The following is an 18,711-nucleotide window of genomic DNA, read 5'->3' on the forward strand; positions in this document are numbered from 1 at the left end:
GGTCAGAGGAGCCTGGGCTTCGTCAGTCGGCCATAGCCAAGCCTAGGAGATCGGTTGGAGGGTTATCTGGGAGTGATGCCCCCCTGTTTTGCGTAACATGGGGGCAATCAACAGCCCAATGTCCCTCTTGATGGCACCTAGGGCATGCCCCCCTCAGCTTTCGAGGATTAGGGCAAGCTTTTGCCCAATGACCTTGTCGACCGCACCTGTAACAGGTGCCCAGTGGTCTCTGGGTAGAGGACCATGAGCTTGGGATGGCAGCTGGGGCTGGTCGGACAGCCTTTGCCAGCATATTATACTTCTGCTTGTGAACCCTCTCATCTCTCCCATTTTACACTTTGAAGGCCAGCACCAGGACTTCTGCCTGTGGAGTCAGGGGTCCCCTCTCCAATTTTTTTAAGTATAGCCTTTATGTCGGGGTAGCTCTGGGAAAAGAAGTAAGTCATTAAGAGCTGTTTACCCTCTGGGTTCTCAGGGTCCACATTGGTATACTGCAATAAAGTACCTTTAAGGTGTTCTAAAAACTGAGATGGATTTTCCNGTTTATCTTGGATAACCTCTTGAAGTTTTTCAAAATTTGCCAGCTTAAAGCTGCTTTTCTCAGACCTGTCAAAAGACATATAACAAACCTGTTTCTGTCTAGAGTACCACCTGCGGAATTATAATTCCTTTGAGGATCCAGGTCAGGCACTGTCTCCGCTCCGATTGGATGTGCTCTATCTGTTTGGTGAATCTCATCTGCATGTGCTCTTGCTTGTTCCCAAACTCACTTGCGTTCCTCAAGAAGCAAATTGTTAGTAAGTATCATGTGTATATCATGAAAAGTCAAGCTGTACGACTGAGTGATATACTGGAATTCTTTGATAAAGGAAGAGGGATTAGAAATGTAGGAGCCCAATCTCTTCTCTATCTGAGAGAGTTTACATAGTGAGAAGGGGATGTGCACTCTGAACAGACCATCTACCCCTGCAGCCTCCCTTAAGGGAAGGACAGTTGCTGGGTCAGGTTCTTCTAGGGGTGGAGAGCCTTTTGGTGGTGGCCTTAGAGTGAGTGATAGGTGGTGTGAAAGTAAGTGCCAAGGTAGAATGTTTGGAGGAATCTACAGTTGGTGCAGAAGGAGGGGGAGAGCTGGGGGTGACAGGCCCTGGGGAGTCTCGTGGGGGGGAAGCCGAGGTGGCAGTTTGGGTTCTAAATGGCACAGAAGCAGGCCTACGGCAGAAAGGAAGTGGTTCATAATCTGGATCCAGTAATGTAGTATCATCCAGTGGGAGTTGTACAGGGTTCATGGCTAATAGGAGTTGAGTTGGACCGCAGGAAGAACACATAGCAGAATTGGAACGAAGATAGATGAATGATTTTGGATTTTGCATAGATAACCTCTTCCCATTTACCGGCTTGCTGGCAGTATGTATTAAGATCCCTTAAAACAACTGGGTCTAAGGTGCCATTAATTGGCCATTGAGAACCATTATCTAGTGAGTACTGAGTCCAGACTTTATTGCAAAGAGATATCAATTTTGATGCCTTTAAAGGAGGCGTGAACTTTAAGGACTCCAAGTTTTCTCTGAGGAAACGTGGTTGCCCATGCTCTGGAGGTTCCTGGTATGTTCTACCAGCGTCCTGAGAACAACTCAGAAACCAAAAAGGAAATCAGCCAGGCTAGAGTGCCNAAGTCGTCACGAGGACCTCTAGTGGCTACCCAGTAAGTACCAGACTTACTGTGGGAAGTGCTCCACCCTGGCCAGGGATTTCAGCCAACCTGCTGGGGACCCAACCTTCTGGTGGCCTGTACAGAAAGAGCAACTTCTGAGAGAGCAAGATCGTGGGCGGTGTCTCTGCTATGTCAGCTGGGGTCTAGCCTCTTAGTCCTTGGGCAGAGCTGGCTAGGCTCTNTTCCATGAACTGGAGGCTACTCCCCACTGACAGGTCCTGCCAATAGTATGCTGGTGTCTGCATGAGAGTTTTAGCGAACTGGTAAAATGGGAGCGTGGAAGCCTGGCCTATGAGGTGCGTGGAAATGGCACAGCTGACTTGGTTTAAAGTTTCTGTGCCCCAGGACAGTGGTGGGTCACGTGGTGGAAATGGCGGGAAGTTGCTCCTCCCTCCCATCCCCCCCTGGCCTTTGCTTGAGCCCCAGTTGGGTCATTTCTCAGGCAACCACTTAGGTGCTAGAATGGGGACAAAGGCTTAATAGTGGTTGATCCCTTTGACTGGGATTTAAAAACCCAGTGGGAGGTGGGGCTGTCAAGAGTTCTGGCTTGGAGAGGGGAATGGGAAGTTGCAAGCTGAGCTGCTGTGCTCAGAGAGAGCACCTGGCTACAAGGCAGTAGGAATCTTACTGTGGATGTCGTGTTTGGTACACACCGCTGCATCCACTGAGTGCCCCTCGGGCACACCAGGCGCTGGTGTGGCTGCTGTTTTTTTCTGCTTAATCAATCATTCCCGGGTTTTGGCACCAATTTTATATTTTGAGCGGATAAACCAAGCAGCAAACCAGGCCAAGGTGCTCCACGTGGGAGAGGTTTATTATGCGGGAATAGGGGAGCGGCGAAGCCGGTAGAAGGTTAGAGAAGAGGAGAAGGAGAGGGAGAGGGAGAGAGAGAGAGAGAGAGAGAGAGAGAGAGAGAGAGAGAGGAGGGGTTGGCTTCCTATTTTATACTAAAAATGATGTCACACCAGTGAGGGCGGGAACTGAGCCAAGTGGATTGTGGGATTGAAGGTCAGGTCGTTGTCCTAGCAACGCAGGTCAAGGGTCACATGGTTAGGTGGGGCTTGGAGTATCCTGGTGCTAACACCAGCAACCACATGGTGGCTCACAACCATCCATAACAAGATCTGACGCCCTCTTCTGGAGTGTCTGAAGACAGCTAAAGTGTACTTACATATAATAAATAAATAAATCTTAAAAGAAAAGAATTTTTATTAAAAAAAACTATGCTTACAATTTTGTGCATCCTTCATTACTATTACTTCCATAATTTTATTTTGGTTAAGTCGCAACTCTCCATTAAACTATACATCAGTTCATTTTGTGTTACTATAACAAAATACTGGAGGCAGGATATTCTGTATTATTTAGCACAGGGATCTAGTTATTCAAGAGCATGATACTGGCATCTGCTTGGTCTGTTGGACCTCATTGTAGATGGCTTCACAATAGTGGGTGTGCATGTAGAGGAGGTCACATGGCAAGGTGGGATTCAGTAAAGCAGGATCAATCTGCTTACATGGGAAATATCCCTATGTTCTGATTATTTGTTGGTAGGCCCCACCACCTCAATACCACCACACTGGGAACCAAGCCTCCAGTGCTATGCCCACTCCAGTGAAGTCTGCTTGACAGGCCGAAAGGCCTGGAAGCCCTCACGAGGCAAAGAGTTTGAAGGAAACTATGCCTCCTGGAACCTTGGCATTCCCATAACTCATATACTCAAACCCTGTCCCCTCATTAGTCTGGTGTATGAGTCCATGTGCTCTCTTTCATTTTTATTTTATTATTAGTGCCTTTAAAGATTGATTTTTGACATATAACTAAGCCTCCACCGTGTTCCAAGGGTTCCTAGAAAATCCTTGAAGCGGGACAGTGAGCTTGGAATTCAGTAAGAATGTTACCTATTCAGTAACATTCAAATTCACTTCTAGTAGAGACACTGAAACTAATTAGTCATTACAAAGAACAGAGCTGGAAAAGCTCAGGGCTAGTCTGCATAGTGATTACTTAGGACAATAGCCGAGTCACACCCAAACACAGGAATACACAATTGCCTTGGAAATAGGTGGGTTTGATGCAACTTTCTTCACTAGGCCCAGAGGAATAGCATTAATCAAGTATTTACTAAAGAACCCCTGGTGGTGGGTTTAACAATAGACTAGCATTGCATCAGAGCATTCACCTGGCTCCATTTTAATTGATAAACATGGCCTGGTCCCCACCATCTTTTGATGTATACATCCCTTTTGTTTTGTGTCACTGTAACTTGGCAGATGTGTTTACCTGGCTTTTCTTGATTTTCTTCTGTATAAAAAAATCTGGTGTTCATTTGGACATTACATTCAGATCCAGCACACTCTCTCGTGTCTGTGTCTGTCTGTCAATTCTTGCTGACTCTATGCCCGTCTGTCTGAGACTCTGATTCCCACGGATTGAGGGGGGCTGACTGAGGCCAAGTCCTTGGCACTCGAGTATATGAGTGATTCTACAGGAAACAACCGATTATATAGCATGCCTTAAAGATATTGAACAGTGTGGCCTTCCTGCAGAGATTTCTGCTGGCAGAATGATGGATAGTGTGACTGTTAATCTTAGTTGGTGGGATTTAGAATCAGCATGGCTCTGCCAGTGAGAGGTTATCTAGATCAGCTTTACTGAGGGGAAGATTCACCCTCAAGGCAGGTGGTACCACCCCAGGGGCTGGGATCATCTGAGGCTAAACACAGGCATCCATCTGTCTCTGCATTCTGACTGTGGGTGCAGTGGGACCGCCCACCTCAAGCACCTGCTGCTGCGCCTTCCCGTCCTTGTGGACTGTGTCCTTTAGAACTGTAAGCTCTTCCTTCATTAAGTTGCCTTTACGTTTTGTCACAGTAATGAGCAACTAATACAGTTAGGTCACTGCTGGTGAGAAAACTGGGTTGAGCTTGTTTTGGTCAGTTGCTATTATTTCAGACATGGGGTGACAGGTGTTCTCATAAATGTCCTTTTACAATGGGTGACCTTGATAAACCTGATCTCGGGAGGAGATTGATTTTAACTTCTTAAACTGATGGAAGCGACTCCTTTTGTCTGCAAGGTATTTGAAAGGCTGTAAGCAACGCTAAAAAGTCAGTATAAATTATGTCCAGGCCATGGGGTCTTTGCAGAGTCTTGTTAAAGGCAAACTAAGTTCTAAAATTAGTGGGATGTAATCATGGGAGGAACTATCTAGGAACCAGCTTCAGTTTAAATGACAAAATAATGTTAGTGCTTGAGAGAGAACATACATTTTTATACTTTAAATTTATTCTTCAAGAATTTCATACATGTATACAATGTTTTGAACATACCCATCCCAGCCCTCCCCCTCCAAATCTCCTCAGGACTCCCCAACAGTTTCTCCTGCTGACTAAACATCTTCCTCTTGGTTTTTTAATAACCCACTGAGTCAAGTTACTGTTGCTCTTATACATCTACATATGAAGACCAGAAAAGAGCAAATCATGTATCTTATCACCATAGAAAAATGACAGTTGCATTAAGTAATTCATGTTTACCAGTTCAGTTTGGCTATTTTGTAATGTGTATATATTACAAAGATTATATTCCACATAATAAATATTTGTAATTATTCATTTGGTACTAAATATATTTTACCTTAAATATTTTGATAATCTCATAAATGAGTTCTGAATCTACATTATTTCCACCCCTTTCTCTCTCACTTCTAGTGCCTCCTGTACCTTCCACTCTCTCACAAATTCATGACCTATTCTTTATTCTGCATATGTAACTTTATATTATGCATGCACGATATACAGATACACATTCATAGGACTTACTGAGTACGTATAGTGTTGCTTGTATATACATGTGTTTAAGACTGACTACTTGGGATGGATAACCTATCAGATCATGAGACATTATTTAAATGTAGAAGACTAGATACTACTAGACAATCAAAATTTCCTAATTTTCACAAATTAAAACCTCATGGATCTGTGGCTTTGCTTATTTGTCCAACAACAAGATCGATGTGTTTAGAATATTGTCTTATTTACTATTCCCTGTTGCTGTGGTAAAATATCCTGACAAAAGCAACTTCAGGGACGAGGGGCTTATTTTGGCTCACTGTTCAAGTACACAGTCCATCATGGTGGGGAAGTCAAGACAGCAGGAGCTTGACACAGTTGGTTCTCTCATATTTACAATTAGAAGCAGACATTGATGGATGCTTGTACTCAGTTTCATTTTCTCATTTCATTCAGTTCAGAACCCAGCTTAGGGAACAGTGCTACCCACAGTGGTCTTCTCACCTCAACTGATCTAATCAAGAGTGTCTCCCACAGGCATGCCCAGAAGCCCATCTTCCAGGTGATTCTCAATGTCTGCAAGCTGACAACACTAACCCTCACAATCATCTAGACCAAGGCTCAGTCTGTAGTTCATAGCTCCTAAGTAGCAGGGGCTACTTTAATCCCTAAAGTTCAAGCAGACACCTCAAGGATATATGGTGCTAATAACAAAAGAGAAGGAACAGGACTGATTTGATGAGAACTGGTCTACTGTAAAAATCCAATCTAAGTCTCACACCATGTTTTGGGAAACTTAGTGAGAAATACTTTAATAAACCATTCCCGAGAACTCAAGTAAGAGGGGGCTGACTGCCTCATGTACCATTACTCTAAACACCAGGAAGACATTTAGGAGTTCGTAGATACTCTGGTTTGTTTTGGTCAGTATCTGTGGTATTCTGTGCAGTCCTCAAGGCCTGTTCATTTGGTCTGGGATGTCAAGCGTACTTTGTCTCCAAATCCACTTCCATTTATCAGAGCCTGAACCCTGGAGGGAAGCGCAGGAAGACATTATTAGCAGTCAAGACAATGTTTATAGCTATTAAGATCCTATTAGGAGGCAATTTCCAGAGTGATGCTGTGAGGAGCTGTACAGTCCCCTGTCACCAAAACATTCATATTGTGAAAGCAATCATTCAGAGTCTCTGGAAGGTTTCCTAAGGGTGTATGGCAAATAATCATTTATTTAAGAAAATCTACTAAAGTTCAGCCAAAGAGGGAGTTTACGGCATCTGAACCACACGCTGCTGCTCCCTCCCTCCCTGCCACCTGTCCAACCTAGGTTGTTGTGAGTTCTAACCTGCCCAGGAAGTCAGGGCTCTTGTTAAGCAAGGTCTACAGTATCTTATTCTTGACACATCCTTACTGTAGGTGCTAAATTCCACCCTATTCTCCAAAAAGTGCAGCCAAAAGGTGCACTTCATTTCTGTCTAAGCCTCCACTTAGGTGAGGGGGTCTCAGAAAACTGGTACCAATTGCATCCACACTACGTTGCATGTGATAGGGTCTCTACAAAGAAAAACCAAAACCCAAACCAGAGGTTACTGTTCCCACCCAGTGCTCTTTTCATAGAGCGGGGCCATTGGTCCAAGAGAAATGGAAAATGGACAGTGAGTACCCGGGTCCCAGAGGAGAGTCCTAGAGACTTCGTGTAAGGAAAGGGGCAGGTTATAAGGACAGAGAGCACTGGTGAATGGAAGCTAACTGTGTTTGGAAGAGGGTATGGAGTTCACCCTGAAGTCAGTTCTTAGAACAATAAAGACTTATGTAATGAGCAACAAGGTGGGAATTGGTGGCTCCACAAACTTTAGGTTGGTCGGTTTACTAGAGAAAAAAAGGGAAAGAAAGAGCCTTCACGGCTCAGGACAAATCTTGAAGACTGACCTCAAAAACAACTGCAAAGGTGCTTGCAGGTAGGTGGATCAACGTGTGGAGCAACTTATGCTCCAGAGCATTGTGGGAAAGGACAGTGCAATGAGATGGTAAGGTGTGGAGCCTAATAGCTGGAGATCATCTCACTAGAGGCAGAAACCTGAAAGGAAAAGGAAAGGGACACAAAGGGAGGGAGTGATGGACAGACAGACACGGTCAGATGTCCTGAAAGCACCACCATCCTGGAGTGACTGAATATAGACCTTCTGACAGTAACACCAGAGGCTTTGCTCCATGGAGACAATGCTTACCCTCACCCAAAGAGTCCAGCCACTTCACCAAAGAAATGAATGATCGTAAGCTTTATATCAAAAGAGTCAGTAATCAGCCTTGGTACAAAATACTATTGAAACCAACTAGTTTGTAACCGCAAAACCAGAAAGGGTAATATATGTCTCATATACACTGAGGCAACAGGAGTCGATGACAACTGCTTAGAAGGTGGGGCAGAGTTGGACTTAGATGAAGACTTCAAGGCAGATGTTATATGTTCAAAGATCAAAGAAGACTGTGCTTGCAGAAGAGAGGGAGAGAGAGCCTGAAGACAATGTCTCACTAGGTAGGAATCATCAGTGCTAGTGAATTGTCAGTATAAATGTAAAGACAGGAATTACTTTTAAAAAAGAGGAATTGTAGAATTGAAAATACAGTAACTGAGAAGAGAAGTGCCCTAGATGCTGATGCCATTGGATTACACAGTTAAATGGGAAACTTTCTGTGCAATTAACTACATTAAAAAAAAAAAGTGTACCAGAAGTTTAAAAATCATGGTAAATTGCTGTAAGTATATCAACATATGCATGTTGGGGCCAGGATTTGGTGAGGGAATGGGCAAACACACCTGAAATTTTGTGAAATGCATCCATCTGACAAATGCAGCCTTCTGACACTGTGACATGACATTGTCATCTATAAATGTGTTGGGATGCTTTTATAACCAGCCAGGGAACACATGAGGACATGCTTCCATTAGAGGAATCTGCACATTTCAAGATTTCAAGTAAAATTTTTTACCCAGAAAGACATTGTGTAATTATTAAAGTGAGTTGTGTTTTATGTCAAAGTTACAGCTGTTTGTGTGGATGAAGAGCTTTGTAGATTTTATCAGTGTGGGACAGGGGAAAGCCGTCAGTTACACTCCCCAGAGACTTACTCTAACAGCAATATGTGTGGTGAGTTTTTCCTTCCCTTCCCTTCTGTTCTGAGATCACTGCTAGCCGGGATTTGGTACACGTGTGTCCATGGAAAGGCCTGAGGTTGGAGGTGAAGCGCGTGACCGCCTGGAAGAGATGTGACATAGTGACTTGCGTGTGGCATAGTGATTCTTTAAAGGAAACTGATCTGCAGGGTGCCTTGGAACAGTCTGTTCCCTCTCTGTTAGTTCCCAGAAGTGCAATGGTCTGATCTTTTCAGTATAATTAACTTGCTCAACCCTTGAAGGAAGTTGTGGATAGTTAAGGCGCTAGTTACAGCTAAGGGCAGCAACTCTGCTTACAGACTCAACACATAGGCTAATGTTGGGCTGAAATCTTCCCTCTACCCTTTAACTTTTCCTCTTTGAATTTGAAATGAATGCAAATGCTGTGTGGACCTACATTGTCCTGCCCAGTATTTCCACCTGGAGCATCTGGAGAGGGCTCTGTCCTGCCCTGCTCTCTCCCGTGCAGTCAGACAGGGAGTACCCGGTGAACACACAGCATCTATCGTGCAGACCAAATGCTTGCAAAACCTTTGCAATATAGTCTTCATGTTCCTCCTTTCCAAAGGAAGATAAGCTTATGTGTATCCTTTAAATGACATTTATAGGTGGCCTGAATATTTCAACATTCAGTTCTGAAAGGTGAGGTGAACTGCCAACTCTACTATCACGCCTAACAAGAGCCACACAATTTTTAACATCATTAACTCTCTATCTACATTTTGAATCTCCTTATCTGACCACTAAAATATTCTTTTTTAAATTGTAGTAAATTGTATGTAATCTAAAAGCTCCCTGTTTTACCCAGACAGTTCAATGGCATTAAGCACCTTGAAAATACCATGTAATACCGCCTCTATTTCCAAACGGTAACTGTACCCACAAAGAGTAATTCCTAATTTTTTCTTCCCTCTGAATAGCTTACTATTCTATTTAACACACACAAGGTCACATATTTCAACCAGGTGACTTAAGACTCTTTGTCTCTGGCCTTGTCTCCTCATTCCACGTTCACATGCATTGCATTCTCATGACATCAATTTCTTGTTGAGTCCCATCTGATCGTTCCATGGAATGTCCCGTGATCTCTATTATCTGATTGCTTCTTTATGCCACCACTAAACCTGTTCTCTGTGTTTCTTGTAAACTGGAAGTTAGAGCTAAAGGCACAATAAAAGTCAGGTACACACTTGGGTAGAGTTCTCTGGGTAATTCTATGTGGTTCCTACTATATCATTATTATAGGTCAAACATAATTTCTAGATGTCTCACAATTGATGAGGCTAATACTGAGTCTCTGGGTTAAGGAGATAGTAGCTTATTAGATAGGTTTTGAAAGATGAGATTTGATGATTGCATTGAAAAAAAATTAAATTCTGCATTAAATACTCATGTCGAGAGCTGTGGGATTTGCCTGGCACCTAAGATATAGTCTTTATCTTAGAGAGAATAGATGGATAAGCGGTATGTGGTGATATAGACCTGAAATCCCAGCACCTGAGATGTGGAAATGGAAAGAACTGGAGTTCAAGAAAACAACTTGGCTATGAGAGAACATTGTGAAAAGCAAACAAAGAAACAAACAAACACAGAAGGCTGAGGAAGAGGAGAAAGGATACACACACACACACACACACACACACACACTCACTCACACGTATGTATATACCCATACACAGAGAGAGAGAGAGAGAGAGAGAGAGAGAGAGAGAGAGAGAGAGAGAGAGACACTAAGGCATCACTTTCTGAAGTAGACACCATACTGAAGCTCCAGTTGGTCCCAGTGGGAGCTGGGGAATCAGCACAGAGCAGGAACTATGAGGTCTGGGAGGGACTGTGTGTACTTTGGCTCCTCAGAAGGTTCCCCCGACCTGGTCGTTAACCAGAATTTGACCATAGACAAAATACTTTTTTTTTATTTTACTTTTTGCTAATTCTTAACTAATGACAGTACACTTAGGGAATTCGGGTATTAGAGAACTGTTTCTGCAAAGTTCTAAAATAAGTGTGGCCCCTCTGCCTTGACAGATCACATTGTGTTCTGGAATTTAGAAATTAAGGAAGCACTTGTATTTGAATAGCAAGTAAAGAGATTTTCAGTTGTTTCCTATGCACCACCGATTTTAGAACAAGGGGAAAATATATACCCGTTCTTCCTCGTTCATCTCTTGACTGTTAGCTGCTGGGAGAGCTGTCTCAGTGAACTTTTGTAGAATTAAGAACTTCATTGTTGTTTTAAAACTAAAAATTCTGGATCTCCCTAGGGGTTGGGGAGGGGAACAAGTTTTGTTTTGTTTTGTTTTGTTTATCTCCAAATAAATACTTTGTTTCAGAGCAGTTAAATCCTTATGTCAGCTAGCCTCTGCCAGGAGGTTGCCCTGGATCTCTGGATCCCTGGGGGCCCCCTTTGGTTACTATTGTCTATCTGTTTCTATGTTCTCATTTGGTTTTGTTAGGTTGTTTTTGTCAGCTAGGCGGTTGTTGTGAGTTTTCTGCGCAGAGGAACAGAGTTAGACCTTGAGATACTGGTTAGGCTTGTATTTTTTTAATTTGCAACTAGAGTTATGCCGTCTACCTTCTTTTCCATGCCTTGGGTAACTTTTAAAGAATATTGATTCAACAAGTTACTAACCAGATAGAAAAGTTGTTTTGTTGGGGTTTTTTGTTGTTTATTGTTTTGTTTTGTTTTTGTTTTTGTATTTTAGATTCTCTTTGAGGGACTAATCCCTTGTAAGTAGCAATCCAATGGGTTCTGCCTGTCCACACATCTCATGTCTATTTAGGACTGTTAATTGATGGGTGTTAATTGTTGGGAGACTACCCAGCAAGGCCCCATAGTCTAAAGCTTGCTTCCTTTTTTGTCCTCCCCTGTTAGTGCTCCCCCATACTCCTCCTCCTGCCTCCGCCCTTCTCCCGCTCCATCAATGCAGTGGACTGGTGTGCTCCCCTGATTCTCCTTATTTCCACTAGCAAACTTTGTTTTCTAGAAGGTTCCTTCTGCTTCGCATCAGCCTGTGGTTATGACACTCACTGGAATCAAAGGAATGGAAGACTCCCAGGGAGGGAGGGACAGGCTGTGCCTGGGTCTAGGTGCTGAACTGCCCTCTGGCCAACTTCCATCCGTTTTCAGCTGCCAGCTGCAGTTTCTAAGCCAGGTTCTCCAGACTCTCAGGGTTCTATGAGGGTTGTATCAGAAGCATGCGAACTGTATCCAGTACTTTAAAATGCCTGCGAGGTTTTATATATCACCCACATCAAAGCTGGAAGAGCTTGACTGGAAAAAACGAAGAATGTCATCCTTCGATGGGAGGGGTGGGTACGAGACTGGAGGGTGTGGAGACAGTACACCAGGTAAGCTCACTGCGAAAGCCATAGCCCACATGAAGAAACCAACTGTTGTGTAGCCTGGTGTAGGGTGTCCGGGGCCAAGAGCGGTCCTACAGGTCTATAGTCCTAGCACTAGGAAAGCTGAGTTCGGAGGACAACTGAGTTGGGAGGACATTGCATTCAAGGTTGAAACTTTTTAGTAAGATCCTGTCTGAACAAAACAAAATAGGGATGAGGATGTGGCTCCGTTGGTCGAGTGCTTGCCTAGCATGAATGAAGCCCCAAGAAGTCCTGGGTACCATTGCCAATGTTGCTTGGTGGGCATGGTGGCACATGCTTATTATAGTCCAGCACTTGGGAGGGAGCAGCTGGAGGACTGGAAACTCAAGGTTATTCTCAGCTACATAGCAAGTTCAAGGCTACCCTGGGCGACATGAGACTGCCTCAGAAACCAAACCAAAAGAAAACCACCACCACCACCAATACCAATACCAATACCAATACCAATACCAATACCAATTCCAATACCAATACCAACACCGATGATGATGATTCTTATGTAATTAAGTGTATAAAATAAAGAGTATAAGTGTAGAAACAAGGCCAACTAGAATTGAGCTTCCAGTAAGAAGACTTGGACAATTTACCTAAGCATCTCTGGACCTCATTTTTTTCATCTATAACATAAGGCTGATATTTTCTTTCTGTGATTATCTCAACTAATATGTGTTACCCATTCATTGAGTGCCTACAACAAAACTACAACCTACTTTCTTTATAAATGTAGTTTATTTATAGATAAAAAATCTATAGTTAAGCTTCCCCCACCCCCTGTATGTGTGTGTGTACATGGCTGCATCAGACTCCTTTAATATTCATTTAAGCCAGGTATATATTTAACAATGATTCTAACGTGGTGGAGGTTGAGGCAAGATACTCCCAGTTTAGGGCCAGTATGATATACACAGGAAAACCATGTATCAGATAGATAGATAGATAGATAGATAGATAGATAGATAGATAGAGTGAATGAACAAAGAAACAATGAGAAAGAGAAAACAAGGAAGAAATAAATAAATAAAGAAAGAAAGAAAGAAAGAAAGAAAGAAAGAAAGAAAGAAAGAAAGAAAAAGAAAGGAGGAAGAAAGGAAGGAAGGGAGGGAGGGAGGAAGGAAGAAGGAACTAAATGTTTACTCCCAGGGCTCTGACTAGGAATGGCAGGGAGGTCCCATGCCCTCTGTGTTGACACAGGGCCTTATGCTGGAGACAGTTCTCCTGACCACACTGCACTTGCTGAAGCTCGCCTGTTCCACTACTCAATCCCTTTGTGAGCTTTTTGCTATTATCTTAATTAACATTTACTCATTGTGACTGTGTTTGCATGTGTGAGTATTGTGTGTGATATGTGGGTGCAGACTGTGGTGCAGAGATGGAATTCTGAGGACTCTGTGGCACTGGGTTTTCCCTGCTACCTTTACATGGGCTCTGGGGACCCCACGCAGGTTAGGAGGCTTGTGCAGAAAACACTTATCCATTGTCACATCTTGTTATCCCTCCTCTTGCTCCCTCTTTAGTCTAAGGCCCAGGCTGTCCCAGAACTCACTGACTTCCTCCTGCTTCAGCCTGTCAAGTGCCTGAATTACAGCCATGAGCCTCTAGCTCTCTCTGATTTTGACACAACCCTGGTGACAGTTGCCTGGATACTTATAGACTTAGGATTAAGAGTGGGAAGGAAGCAAGATGCAGATAAAGTCCATGAAAAAGATGCCACAAGAGAAGAACATTGGAGCCTAAGTTCTCAGCCTCAGAACACAAAGCCACACCTGTCTTCCCAGAGGAACAATGCATTCCGTCCTTCTTGGTCCAAAGGGACTCTTGTAAGAGCTTGCTTCTCTATCTCTTACCTCATCTTTCCCCGTTCCCTGTACCCTGAGCCTCTGCTCTCTCAGAGTTCATCCCTCTCTCTCACTTACCTGAGAGAGAAAGGCCAGTTACCACCTTCCACTCAGCAGGTCAGGTAAGCTCTGAGAAGCAGGACCTCACTAGCATTCTCTGGAGCCCTTGCCACCGCCCTCTAGAGTCTTGGTAGACCACCACTCCAGAGATGACTCCCACACTCCAACTTTGAGCTTAGTGTTCAACAGTGCAGGCAGGATAGTGTTGGAGCTTGTGCTCCGATCTAAGCCGAGTTGATCCTTTATTATTTGAAAGACTGTAACAAGTTTGTTTTTTAATGTTTTCCGTCAGCACATTATTATTTATTGTTCTTAATACCTTGAGGCTACTTGAAGACAGACTTAAATCTCAAAGTTGGTAAGTAAACAAATGTTTCCTCATAACATCTTCAGGCAAGTACCCAAAGGTCTCATTTTCAACATGATGTTTGGGTCCCCTAATTGTCCTTTAGGACTGTGCCTAACCACATCTTATAATCACTTAAAAAATAATACACTCTTGGACATAAAGTTGCTTAACAATTTATTTGTTCTTCTTAATCAGCATGTTCAGACAAAATAAAAAACAAAGGCAGAAACAAGTAGGATTAAATATGGCTTTATTTAGACTCTAAATAATATGAAATCAATCGGTCATGTTGGGGATTCACGTGGCCGCTGTTTGGCGATGGCTGCTTACTGTTCTCAAGGGTATAAACATGTCCAGGGGGGCACTTAATGGTTTGGGTAGAGGAGCACAGGTAGTCTCTATGGTCCCATAGGAATGTCTAAGGCCTCTAGATTTTATTCCGGAATCTGGCAGATACTATAACATTTAATGTTGATGTTGGTACCAAATACCTTCTCTTAGAAAATAAAAAGATTTATTTCATGTGTATGAGTGTTTTGCCTGCCTGCATGTAAGTGTACCATGTGCATACCTGGTGCCCATGGAGGCCAGAGGGTGCCAGATGCCCTGGAATGGGAGCTATACCCCATGTAGGTGCTGAGAATACTCAGGTTTCCTGCACCAAGTGCTCTTGGCCCCTGAACCAGCTCCCCAGCCGTTGGACTACTCCGTTTGTCTAGATTGTCTGAGGCCCCAGAGACTTACTCCTCTCTCTTCCTACCATGACCCAGAGGAAAGTTGGGAAATAGGGTCCATTGGTCAGATTACAGCAACTGATCTTCAAGTTTCAGTGAGTTGACCCAGTACCAGTGTACCACCATTCTCATAATCCGGTATGACTTAGAAGAGGGGCTATCTAGTAACTCAGGGACACAGACTTCTTCCAACCTGTGGCTCCATCTTCCCCAAGGTTACTTGCATTCAGCCAGTGGGGCAGGAGGCCTTTAGAGAACAGCCCCATAGGGATCTGTATAATGACAAGGCAAGGAAGTTGGCACCCATTAGCATCTAATTACCAACAGTGGTCAGTGACCCTGACCAACTTCCAGAGAAGTTAGGAAGGGTAGGCAAAAGCTGAATTCCTAACTCTTATCAGTTTCTGCCACAGAGGGTTTCTCAGGCAAGCATATCGTCTTGACCTTCTATGTAGCCCAAAACAAGTGTCCATATAAATATTCTACCATTTTTGGTTCATTCTACACTGAGACCATACACTTGTCTCTTGGTCATTTTAGGGAAAAATATATATTCCAACATCAGCATCTATCTCATGATTACTGTGAATCAGTTCAAATGGGAACTTACTTGTTTTTTCATAGGCCTCTCTACAGCTTCCAGATACCTGGACTAAGATGGCATAGAGATGTTGGCTGTGAAATGCTCTTGGGTTTGCACCTAGCTGCCTTTACCTGATGATCCCCATAGAAACGCTAGCTTGGGATCTGCATGAAGCCACATAGATTATCTAGCCAAACAAAGACCTAGGAGAATATAAAGGTGTTATGAACAATTAAAGAATTACTCTCATATCCATATTAGTGCAGTGGGGCTACCATAACGAAACCCTGTCAGTTGAATGAGTAACAGACATTGTGTCTCGCCATTTTGGAGGAGGAGAACCCAGCAACTTTGGTGTCTGCTTTCTGGGTCAAGAGTAGAACCTTCAGGGCTGGAGAGGTGGCTCAGCGGTTAAGAGCACTGACTACTCTTCCAGAGGTCCTGAGTTCAATTCCCAGCAACCACATGTTGGCTTATAACCATCTGTAATGGGATCCAATGCCTTCTTCTAGTGTATCTGAAGAGAGCAACAGTGTACTCATATAAATAAAATAAATAAATCTTTTAAAAAAAAAGAATGGAACCTTCTCAGTGGGTCTACATGTGACCCAAGAGGTGAGTGGGTTTCTTTAGGGAGCATTCTTAAAGAGCCCTAGACCTGGGAGCTAATCATCTCCCCCAAACTCCTATTTCTAGATACCATTTTAAGGAACAGAGTCTGATGTATGAATTTGAAGGAGACAAAATATTCAGGTCATTCCAATACCTCTTCAAAAAATATTTTCACGTGTTTAGGAGGCTGTGATAGGAAGACTGTGAGTTAGCTTGAGGCTAACCTGGACTCCAGAAGCCATACCCTGTCTCAAAAAAATTAAAATTGTGTTTATGTTTGTCTTCTTCTCAAGCAGCATACTTTTTGTAGTCTCGGCTCCTTCATCATCAGGAACCGTTCTTCCTGTTTCTCTCATTAACCAATTTACAAAGGCCTTTTCATAGTTCAGCCAGTTTAGAGACATCCATGTATCCTCATCTACTTCCTCTGAGGCTTTAGCGTCCTCAAGTAATGTTTACTCATTTCCTATATAAACAGGGTAATGACGTGGATCTTGTGAGCTGATGCTGATAGGTCTTGGTGTGCACTATGGGCTGTTTTTCTAGTGTTGGTGACTTTTTTGCTGGTTAGTCTAGACTTTGCATTTATAATCAAGTTATACCTTTATATGACTTACCTGGTTAAGGGTACAATCTTCATGGATGTATGTGTTCATTTCTTTATGCATTCAGCCATTTCAAAATATTTACTGAGTGCATGTCGTGGACAGTGTGTTAGGTACTGGAGACAGGACAAAGAATAATAGGTATAAGGTCTTTGACCCCCCCCCATGGAGGTTACTTAGAAAAACATTTCCTAAATAGATAATGCTCATATTAGCTATAATTGTTATGCTTGTATGTAAAACTTATTTTCTTCTTAATCTTGGATAATATTGAATTTTTTTTCCTTTCAAGTGAGTCTGTTCTGTAAAATCAGTTTCTTCCCTTAAAAAAGTAATTATTAATTGTTCCTTCCATTCATTTAAAGCATTTATTAATCTACTCAGTCAATATAAAACTACTCTTCAGTGTCTTTGTCAGCGTCTTTGCTAAGCTTTCAGAATACAAACATGACGTGACAAGATGCCCCCCTGCAAGAGTCACATCTAAGCATGATGGTTGTGTGCTGTGTTTGTGACGAAACTTCTATGAGAAAATGTGTAACAGCAGCAACATAAAGAAAGAGGGTTTTGTGTTGGCTCAAAATGAGGATGCAGTCCATCATAGTAGAGAAAGCATGGCGGCATGGGTGTGACGTCACCTACATCCACAGTCAGGAAGCAGAGGGAGAGGAATACCTGGGCACTGCTTGCTGTTCCCTTTTTATTCACTTGAAGACTCCAGCCCATGATATGGTACCAGTCACATTTAGGGTGAGTTTTACTAACCCCAAAAGAAAGTTTTCAGGAAGACACACCCAGAGATTTGTCTTCTAGGTAATCATAAATTCAGTCAGCTTGACAATGAAGGTAAACATAATCAATCTATCCTGTGCCACTGTGATACCTCCAAATATCAATTAAAGTCCTAATAGTCTACCCCTGGCCAAGAAATCTAATTTTCATCTCATAATGCAAAATGCATTTAGTCTGTCTCTAACATTTTCCAGTCCAAATGCTGTCCAAAAGTCCAAAATTCAAAGACTTTTCTAAGACTTAAGGCAATCGTTCACTGTGAGCTCTACAAAACAAAATCAAATATCATACCTCCACTACAGAATTGCACAGAGTAAATACTCCCATTCTGAAAGTGAAAGATAGGCCCACGGCAAGAAAAGATTGGACCAAGGAAATATTAGAACTCAGCAGGCAAACATCAAACCTGAAACTCCATGTCTAGCATTTTAGACTTATTGACAAAATGACCTTGGGCATCCTCTCTGCTGTATAAAACATATGTGAACTCTTTTTCAGCTAGTTCCACTCTGTGTCTAAAGCTTTCTTTGGTCTTGGCATCTCCAGCATCCTAGGGTCTCCATAGCTACTTGGGCTTCACGTTCACCTTCATGAGATGACCTTTATGACCTCCTTGCAAGGACTCTGATGTTACTACACATTGGCCTCAGTGGCTTTCTGGAACCCTGGCGCAAACTTCCATAGCCCTGTAACTTTTATAGCTTTTATATACTTCAAGTGTTTGTAAAGCCTAAACCATGTGGTCGACCCTGAAACTTCCATTGTCAACTCGAGATAGTCTGGCTATCCTTTATCACGTGTAGTGACCTTTTTGTGCCTTGGTGGCCTATCCAGAGAAAACATTTCCCTTGTAGCTGTTTTCCAGCAGGGACACCTTCACTGGTATTCTTAGTTCAGACTTTATTCTTTAAAATTAATTTTCAGTTTCACAAACTGGAACCTTCTCTTGGTGGAACATTTCCCTCTGGGCACTGTGTCTGTATGGACACAGCATAGTGCGCAAGGCTTCTTTTCAAAGTTCCTGACTTAGCACTGCTTTTTTCTGTGCCTACCTACCTTAAACTTGCACACGAACCT

The 18,711-nt window shown here is 42.9% G+C and overlaps 1 protein-coding gene across 17 annotated transcripts in view; it reads left to right on the plus strand.

Moving 5' to 3' along the window:
• Positions 1-18,711, plus strand: part of LOC115063394 — a 169,323-nt gene that overhangs the window by 123,827 nt on the left and 26,785 nt on the right. For 16 of the 17 annotated variants that reach the window (XR_003843236.1, XR_003843237.1, XR_003843241.1 and 13 more), the window contains one exon: positions 644-797. The exons of the other annotated variant lie outside the window; for it this stretch is intronic. The gene's annotated coding sequence lies outside the window, so the exon portion shown is untranslated. The remainder of the gene's footprint in view (positions 1-643; positions 798-18,711) is intronic. 17 annotated transcript variants of the gene reach the window in all.

Source organism: Mus pahari, chromosome 2 (assembly GCF_900095145.1).
Source record: "Mus pahari chromosome 2, PAHARI_EIJ_v1.1, whole genome shotgun sequence".
Classification (NCBI taxonomy): domain Eukaryota; kingdom Metazoa; phylum Chordata; class Mammalia; order Rodentia; family Muridae; genus Mus; species Mus pahari.